Genomic DNA, 9,726 nt, shown 5'->3' on the forward strand with positions numbered 1-9,726 from the left:
AAAAAGAGGTGATTTTTAGCCTCTCTCGATTTTGTACTTAGAAAAAATCCAATTTTTTATTTTTTTTTCATTTTTTTTTCTAAGTGTCTGATCGAGAGAAGGAAAAAGAGGTGATTTTTAGCCACTCTCGATTTTGTACTTAGAAAAAATCCAATTTTTTTTTTTTTTTTTCCGTTTTTTTTTCTAAGTGTCTGATCGAGAGAAAGAAAAAGAGGTGATTTTTAGCCTCTCTCGATTTTGTACTTAGAAAAAATGCAATTTTTTTTTTTTTTTTTCATTTTTTTTTCTAAGTGTCTGATCGAGAGAAGGAAAAGAGGTGATTTTTAGCCTCTCTCGATTTTGTACTTAGAAAAAATCCAATTTTTTTTTTTTTTTTTTCCGTTTTTTTTCTAAGTGTCTGATCGAGAGAAGGAAAAAGAGGTGATTTTTAGCCTCTCTCGATTTTGTACTTAGAAAAAATCCAATTTTTTATTTTTTTTTTCATTTTTTTTTCTAAGTGTCTGATCGAGAGAAGGAAAAAGAGGTGATTTTTAGCCACTCTCGATTTTGTACTTAGAAAAAATCCAAATTTTTTTTTTTTTTTTCCGTTTTTTTTCTAAGTGTCTGATCGAGAGAAGGAAAAAGAGGTGATTTTTAGCCTCTCTCGATTTTGTACTTAGAAAAAATGCAATTTTTTTTTTTTTTTTTTCATTTTTTTTTCTAAGTGTCTGATCGAGAGAAGGAAAAAGAGGTGATTTTTAGCCACTCTCGATTTTGTACTTAGAAAAAATCCAAATGTTTTTTGTTTTTTTTTTCGTTTTTTTTCTAAGTGTCTGATCGAGAGAAGGAAAAAGAGGTGATTTTTAGCCACTCTCGATTTTGTACTTAGAAAAAATCCAATTTTTTTTTTTTTTTTTCCGTTTTTTTTCTAAGTGTCTGATCGAGAGAAGGAAAAAGAGGTGATTTTTAGCCTCTCTCGATTTTGTACTTAGAAAAAATCCAATTTTTTTTTTTTTTTTTCATTTTTTTTCTTAGTGTCTGATCGAGAGAAGGAAAAAGAGGTGATTTTTAGCCTCTCTCGATTTTGTACTTAGAAAAAATCCAATTTTTTTTTTTTTTTTTTTCATTTTTTTTTCTAAGTGTCTGATCGAGAAAAGGAAAAAGAGGTGATTTTTAGCCTCTCTCGATTTTGTACTTAGAAAAAATTCAATTTTTTTTTTTTTTTTCCCGTTTTTTTTCTAAGTGTCTGATCGAGAGAAGGAAAAAGAGGTGATTTTTAGCCACTCTCGATTTTGTACTTAGAAAAAATCCAAATTTTTTATTTTTTTTTTCCGTTTTTTTTCTAAGTGTCTGATCGAGAGAAGGAAAAAGAGGTGATTTTTAGCCTCTCTCGATTTTGTACTTAGAAAAAATCCAATTTTTTTTTTTTTTTTTTTCCGTTTTTTTTTCTAAGTGTCTGATCGAGAAAAGGAAAAAGAGGTGATTTTTAGCCTCTCTCGATTTTGTACTTAGAAAAAATCCAATTTTTTTTTTTTTTTTTCTTTTTTTTTTCTAAGTGTCTGATCGAGAGAAGGAAAAAGAGGTGATTTTTAGCCACTCTCGATTTTGTACTTAGAAAAAATCCAAATTTTATTTTATTTTTTTCCGTTTTTTTTCTAAGTGTCTGATCGAGAGAAGGAAAAAGAGGTGATTTTTAGCCACTCTCGATTTTGTACTTAGAAAAAATCCAAATTTTTTTTTTTTTTTTTCCGTTTTTTTTCTAAGTGTCTGATCGAGAGAAGGAAAAAGAGGTGATTTTTAGCCTCTCTCGATTTTGTACTTAGAAAAAATCCAATTTTTTTTTTTTTTTTTCATTTTTTTTTCTAAGTGTCTGATCGAGAGAAGGAAAAAGAGGTGATTTTTAGCCACTCTCGATTTTGTACTTAGAAAAAATCCAAATTTATTTTATTTTTTTTTCCGTTTTTTTTTCTAAGTGTCTGATCGAGAGAAGGAAAAAGAGGTGATTTTTAGCCACTCTCGATTTTGTACTTAGAAAAAATCCAAATTTTTTTTTTTTTTTTTCCGTTTTTTTTCTAAGTGTCTGATCGAGAGAAGGAAAAAGAGGTGATTTTTAGCCTCTCTCGATTTTGTACTTAGAAAAAATCCAAATTTTTTTTTTTTTTTTTCCGTTTTTTTTTCTAAGTGTCTGTCGAGAGAAGGAAAAAGAGGTGATTTTTAGCCTCTCTCGATTTTGTACTTAGAAAAAATCCAAATTTTTTTTTTTTTTTTTCCGTTTTTTTTCTAAGTGTCTGTCGAGAGAAGGAAAAAGAGGTGATTTTTAGCCACTCTCGATTTTGTACTTAGAAAAAATCCAAATTTTTTTTTTTTTTTTTCCGTTTTTTTTCTAAGTGTCTGATCGAGAGAAGGAAAAAGAGGTGATTTTTAGCCTCTCTCGATTTTGTACTTAGAAAAAATCCAATTTTTTTTTTTTTTTTTCATTTTTTTTTCTAAGTGTCTGATCGAGAGAAGGAAAAAGAGGTGATTTTTAGCCTCTCTCGATTTTGTACTTAGAAAAAATCCAAATTTTTTTTTTTTTTTTCCGTTTTTTTTCTAAGTGTCTGATCGAGAGAAGGAAAAAGAGGTGATTTTTAGCCACTCTCGATTTTGTACTTAGAAAAATCCAAATTTTTTTTTTTTTTTTTTCCGTTTTTTTTCTAAGTGTCTGATCGAGAGAAGGAAAAAGAGGTGATTTTTAGCCTCTCTCGATTTTGTACTTAGAAAAAATCCAATTTTTTTTTTTTTTTTTTCATTTTTTTTTCTAAGTGTCTGATCGAGAGAAGGAAAAAGAGGTGATTTTTAGCCACTCTCGATTTTGTACTTAGAAAAAATCCAAATTTTTTTTTTTTTTTTTCCGTTTTTTTTCTAAGTGTCTGATCGAGAGAAGGAAAAAGAGGTGATTTTTAGCCACTCTCGATTTTGTACTTAGAAAAATCCAAATTTTTTTTTTTTTTTTTTCCGTTTTTTTTCTAAGTGTCTGATCGAGAGAAGGAAAAAGAGGTGATTTTAGCCTCTCTCGATTTTGAACTTAGAAAAAATGCCAATTTTTTTTTTTTTTTTTTCATTTTTTTTTCTAAGTGTCTGATCGAGAGAGAAAAAGAGGTGATTTTTAGCCACTCTCGATTTTGTACTTAGAAAAAATCCAATTTTTTTTTTTTTTTTTTCCGTTTTTTTTTCTAAGTGTCTGATCGAGAGAAGGAAAAAGAGGTGATTTTTAGCCTCTCTCGATTTTGTACTTAGAAAAAATCCAATTTTTTATTTTTTTTTCATTTTTTTTTCTAAGTGTCTGATCGAGAGAAGGAAAAAGAGGTGATTTTAGCCACTCTCGATTTTGTACTTAGAAAAAATCCAATTTTTTTTTTTTTTTTCCCGTTTTTTTTCTAAGTGTCTGATCGAGAGAAGAAAAAGAGGTGATTTTTAGCCTCTCTCGATTTTGTACTTAGAAAAAATGCAATTTTTTTTTTTTTTTTTCATTTTTTTTTTCTAAGTGTCTGATCGAGAGAAGGAAAAAGAGGTGATTTTTAGCCTCTCTCGATTTTGTACTTAGAAAAAATCCAATTTTTTTTTTTTTTTTTTTCCGTTTTTTTTCTAAGTGTCTGATCGAGAGAAGGAAAAAGAGGTGATTTTTAGCCTCTCTCGATTTTGTACTTAGAAAAAATCCAATTTTTTATTTTTTTTTCATTTTTTTTTCTAAGTGTCTGATCGAGAGAAGGAAAAAGAGGTGATTTTTAGCCACTCTCGATTTTGTACTTAGAAAAAATCCAAATTTTTTTTTTTTTTTTCCGTTTTTTTTCTAAGTGTCTGATCGAGAGAAGGAAAAAGAGGTGATTTTTAGCCTCTCTCGATTTTGTACTTAGAAAAAATGCAATTTTTTTTTTTTTTTTTCATTTTTTTTTCTAAGTGTCTGATCGAGAGAAGGAAAAAGAGGTGATTTTTAGCCACTCTCGATTTTGTACTTAGAAAAAATCCAAATGTTTTTTGTTTTTTTTTTTCGTTTTTTTTCTAAGTGTCTGATCGAGAGAAGGAAAAAGAGGTGATTTTTTAGCCACTCTCGATTTTGTACTTAGAAAAAATCCAATTTTTTTTTTTTTTTTTTCCGTTTTTTTTCTAAGTGTCTGATCGAGAGAAGGAAAAAGAGGTGATTTTTAGCCTCTCTCGATTTTGTACTTAGAAAAAATCCAATTTTTTTTTTTTTTTTTTCATTTTTTTTTCTTAGTGTCTGATCGAGAGAAGGAAAAAGAGGTGATTTTTAGCCTCTCTCGATTTTGTACTTAGAAAAAATCCAATTTTTTTTTTTTTTTTTTCATTTTTTTTTCTAAGTGTCTGATCGAGAAAAGAGGAAAAGAGGTGATTTTTAGCCTCTCTCGATTTTGTACTTAGAAAAAATTCAATTTTTTTTTTTTTCCCGTTTTTTTTCTAAGTGTCTGATCGAGAGAAGGAAAAAGAGGTGATTTTTAGCCACTCTCGATTTTGTACTTAGAAAAAATCCAAATTTTTTATTTTTTTTTTTCCGTTTTTTTTCTAAGTGTCTGATCGAGAGAAGGAAAAAGAGGTGATTTTTAGCCTCTCTCGATTTTGTACTTAGAAAAAATCCATTTTTTTTTTTTTTTTTTTCCGTTTTTTTTCTAAGTGTCTGATCGAGAAAAGGAAAAAGAGGTGATTTTTAGCCTCTCTCGATTTTGTACTTAGAAAAAATCCAATTTTTTTTTTTTTTTTTTCTTTTTTTTTTCTAAGTGTCTGATCGAGAGAAGGAAAAAGAGGTGATTTTTAGCCACTCTCGATTTTGTACTTAGAAAAAATCCAAATTTTATTTTTTTTTTTCCGTTTTTTTTCTAAGTGTCTGATCGAGAGAAGGAAAAAGAGGTGATTTTTAGCCACTCTCGATTTTGTACTTAGAAAAAATCCAAATTTGTTTTTTTTTTTTTTCCGTTTTTTTTCTAAGTGTCTGATCGAGAGAAGGAAAAAGAGGTGATTTTTAGCCTCTCTCGATTTTGTACTTAGAAAAAATCCAATTTTTTTTTTTTTTTTTTCATTTTTTTTTCTAAGTGTCTGATCGAGAGAAGGAAAAAGAGGTGATTTTTAGCCACTCTCGATTTTGTACTTAGAAAAAATCCAAATTTATTTATTTTTTTTTTCCGTTTTTTTTCTAAGTGTCTGATCGAGAGAAGGAAAAAGAGGTGATTTTTAGCCACTCTCGATTTTGTACTTAGAAAAAATCCAAATTTTTTTTTTTTTTTTTCCGTTTTTTTTTCTAAGTGTCTGATCGAGAGAAGGAAAAAGAGGTGATTTTTAGCCTCTCTCGATTTGTACTTAGAAAAAATCCAAATTTTTTTTTTTTTTTTTTCCGTTTTTTTTCTAAGTGTCTGTCGAGAGAAGGAAAAAGAGGTGATTTTTAGCCACTCTCGATTTTGTACTTAGAAAAAATCCAAATTTTTTTTTTTTTTTTTCCGTTTTTTTTTCTAAGTGTCTGATCGAGAGAAGGAAAAAGAGGTGATTTTTAGCCTCTCTCGATTTTGTACTTAGAAAAAATGCAATTTTTTTTTTTTTTTTCATTTTTTTTTCTAAGTGTCTGATCGAGAGAAGGAAAAAGAGGTGATTTTTAGCCACTCTCGATTTTGTACTTAGAAAAAATCAAATGTTTTTTGTTTTTTTTTCCGTTTTTTTTCTAAGTGTCTGATCGAGAGAAGGAAAAAGAGGTGATTTTTAGCCACTCTCGATTTTGTACTTAGAAAAAATCCAATTTTTTTTTTTTTTTTTCCGTTTTTTTTCTAAGTGTCTGATCGAGAGAAGGAAAAAGAGGTGATTTTTAGCCTCTCTCGATTTTGTACTTAGAAAAAATCCAATTTTTTTTTTTTTTTTCATTTTTTTTTCTTAGTGTCTGATCGAGAGAAGGAAAAAGAGGTGATTTTTAGCCACTCTCGATTTTGTACTTAGAAAAAATCCAAATTTTATTTTTTTTTTTTTCCTTTTTTTTTCTAAGTGTCTGATCGAGAAAAGGAAAAAGAGGTGATTTTTAGCCTCTCTCGATTTTGTACTTAGAAAAAATCCAATTTTTTTTTTTTTTTTTCCGTTTTTTTTCTAAGTGTCTGATCGAGAGAAGGAAAAAGAGGTGATTTTTAGCCACTCTCGATTTTGTACTTAGAAAAAATCCAATTTTTTTTTTTTTTTTTTTCCGTTTTTTTTCTAAGTGTCTGATCGAGAGAAGGAAAAAGAGGTGATTTTTAGCCTCTCTCGATTTTGTACTTAGAAAAAATCCAATTTTTTTTTTTTTTTTTTTCATTTTTTTTTCTAAGTGTCTGATCGAGAGAAAGGAAAAAGAGGTGATTTTTAGCCTCTCTCGATTTTGTACTTAGAAAAAATCCAATTTTTTTTTTTTTTTTTCCGTTTTTTTTCTAAGTGTCTGATCGAGAGAAGGAAAAAGAGGTGATTTTTAGCCACTCTCGATTTTGTACTTAGAAAAAATCCAAATTTTTTTTTTTTTTTTTTCCGTTTTTTTTCTAAGTGTCTGATCGAGAGAAGGAAAAAGAGGTGATTTTTAGCCTCTCTCGATTTTGTACTTAGAAAAAATCCAATTTTTTTTTTTTTTTTTTCCGTTTTTTTTCTAAGTGTCTGATCGAGAAAGGAAAAAGAGGTGATTTTTAGCCTCTCTCGATTTTGTACTTAGAAAAAATCCAATTTTTTTTTTTTTTTTTTCTTTTTTTTTCTAAGTGTCTGATCGAGAGAAGGAAAAAGAGGTGATTTTTAGCCACTCTCGATTTTGTACTTAGAAAAAATCCAAATTTTATTTTATTTTTTTCCGTTTTTTTTCTAAGTGTCTGATCGAGAGAAGAAAAAGAGGTGATTTTTAGCCACTCTCGATTTTGTACTTAGAAAAAATCCAAATTTTTTTTTTTTTTTTTCCGTTTTTTTTCTAAGTGTCTGATCGAGAGAAGGAAAAAGAGGTGATTTTTAGCCTCTCTCGATTTTGTACTTAGAAAAAATCCAATTTTTTTTTTTTTTTTTCATTTTTTTTTCTAAGTGTCTGATCGATGAGAAGGAAAAAGAGGTGATTTTTAGCCACTCTCGATTTTGTACTTAGAAAAAATCCAATTTATTTTATTTTTTTTTTCCGTTTTTTTTCTAAGTGTCTGATCGAGAGAGGAAAAAGAGGTGATTTTTAGCCACTCTCGATTTTGTACTTAGAAAAAATCCAAATTTTTTTTTTTTTTTTTTTCCGTTTTTTTTCTAAGTGTCTGATCGAGAGAAGGAAAAAGAGGTGATTTTTAGCCTCTCTCGATTTTGTACTTAGAAAAAATCCAAATTTTTTTTTTTTTTTTCCGTTTTTTTTCTAAGTGTCTGTCGAGAGAAGGAAAAAGAGGTGATTTTTAGCCACTCTCGATTTTGTACTTAGAAAAAATCCAAATTTTTTTTTTTTTTTTTCCGTTTTTTTTCTAAGTGTCTGATCGAGAGAAGGAAAAAGAGGTGATTTTTAGCCTCTCTCGATTTTGTACTTAGAAAAAATCCATTTTTTTTTTTTTTTTTTCATTTTTTTTTCTAAGTGTCTGATCGAGAGAAAGGAAAAAGAGGTGATTTTTAGCCTCTCTCGATTTTGTACTTAGAAAAAATCCAATTTTTTTTTTTTTTTTTCCGTTTTTTTTCTAAGTGTCTGATCGAGAGAAGGAAAAAGAGGTGATTTTTAGCCACTCTCGATTTTGTACTTAGAAAAAATCCAAATTTTTTATTTTTTTTTTTCCGTTTTTTTTCTAAGTGTCTGATCGAGAGAAGGAAAAAGAGGTGATTTTTAGCCTCTCTCGATTTTTGTACTTAGAAAAAATCCAATTTTTTTTTTTTTTTTTCATTTTTTTTTTCTAAGTGTCCTGATCGAGAGAAGGAAAAAGAGGTGATTTTAGCCACTCTCGATTTTGTACTTAGAAAAAATCCAAATTTTTTTTTTTTTTTTTTCCGTTTTTTTTTCTAAGTGTCTGATCGAGAGAAGGAAAAAGAGGTGATTTTTAGCCACTCTCGATTTTGTACTTAGAAAAAATCCAATTTTTTTTTTTTTTTTTTCCGTTTTTTTTTCTAAGTGTCTGATCGAGAGAAGGAAAAAGAGGTGATTTTTAGCCTCTCTCGATTTTGTACTTAGAAAAAATGCAATTTTTTTTTTTTTTTTTTTCATTTTTTTTTCTAAGTGTCTGATCGAGAGAAGGAAAAAGAGGTGATTTTTAGCCACTCTCGATTTTTGTACTTAGAAAAAATCCAAATTTTTATTTTTTTTTTTCCGTTTTTTTTCTAAGTGTCTGATCGAGAGAAGGAAAAAGAGGTGATTTTTAGCCTCTCTCGATTTTGTACTTAGAAAAAAATCCAATTTTTTATTTTTTTTTTTCCGTTTTTTTTTCTAAGTGTCTGATCGAGAGAAGGAAAAAGAGGTGATTTTTAGCCACTCTCGATTTTGTACTTAGAAAAAATCCAAATTTTTTTTTTTTTTTTCCAGTTTTTTTTCTTAGTGTCTGATCGAGAGAAGGAAAAAGAGGTGATTTTAGCCTCTCTCGATTTTGTACTTAGAAAAAATGCCAATTTTTTTTTTTTTTTTTCATTTTTTTTTCTAAGTGTCTGATCGAGAGAAGGAAAAAGAGGTGATTTTTAGCCACTCTCGATTTTGTACTTAGAAAAAATCCAATTTTTTTTGTTTTTTTTTCCGTTTTTTTTCTAAGTGTCTGATCGAGAGAAGGAAAAAGAGGTGATTTTTAGCCACTCTCGATTTTGTACTTAGAAAAAATCCAAATTTTTTTTTTTTTTTTTTCCGTTTTTTTTCTAAGTGTCTGATCGAGAGAAGGAAAAAGAGGTGATTTTTAGCCTCTCTCGATTTTGTACTTAGAAAAAATCCAATTTTTTTTTTTTTTTTTTTCATTTTTTTTTCTAAGTGTCTGATCGAGAAAAGGAAAAAGAGGTGATTTTTAGCCTCTCTCGATTTTGTACTTAGAAAAAATCCAAATTTTTTTTTTTTTTTTTCCGTTTTTTTTCTAAGTGTCTGATCGAGAGAAGGAAAAGAGGTGATTTTTAGCCACTCTCGATTTTGTACTTAGAAAAAATCCAAATTTTTTATTTTTTTTTTTTCCGTTTTTTTTCTAAGTGTCTGATCGAGAGAAGGAAAAAGAGGTGATTTTTAGCCTCTCTCGATTTTGTACTTAGAAAAAATCCAATTTTTTTTTTTTTTTTTTCCGTTTTTTTTCTAAGTGTCTGATCGAGAAAGGAAAAAGAGGTGATTTTTAGCCTCTCTCGATTTTGTACTTAGAAAAAATCCAATTTTTTTTTTTTTTTTTTTCCATTTTTTTTCTAAGTGTCTGATCGAGAGAAGGAAAAAGAGGTGATTTTTAGCCTCTCTCGATTTTGTACTTAGAAAAAATCCAATTTTTTTTTTTTTTTTCTTTTTTTTTCCTAAGTGTCTGATCGAGAGAAGGAAAAAGAGGTGATTTTAGCCACTCTCGATTTTGTACTTAGAAAAAATCCAATTTTATTTTTTTTTTTTCCGTTTTTTTTCTAAGTGTCTGATCGAGAGAAGGAAAAAGAGGTGATTTTTAGCCACTCTCGATTTTGTACTTAGAAAAAATCCAAATTTTTTTTTTTTTTTTCCGTTTTTTTTCTAAGTGTCTGATCGAGAGAAGGAAAAAGAGGTGATTTTTAGCCTCTCTCGATTTTGTACTTAGAAAAAATCCAATTTTTATTTTTTTTTTT

The 9,726-nt window shown here is 28.2% G+C and overlaps 1 protein-coding gene across 1 annotated transcript in view; it reads right to left on the reverse strand.

Annotated features, from left to right (window-relative positions):
- The window catches only part of LOC133660492 (semaphorin-3G-like), a 136,332-nt gene that overhangs the window by 93,275 nt on the left and 33,331 nt on the right, over window positions 1-9,726 (reverse strand). The window lies entirely within an intron of this gene.

This window comes from Entelurus aequoreus, linkage group LG11, assembly GCF_033978785.1.
Source record: "Entelurus aequoreus isolate RoL-2023_Sb linkage group LG11, RoL_Eaeq_v1.1, whole genome shotgun sequence".
In the NCBI taxonomy this organism is placed as follows: Eukaryota; Metazoa; Chordata; class Actinopteri; order Syngnathiformes; family Syngnathidae; genus Entelurus; species Entelurus aequoreus.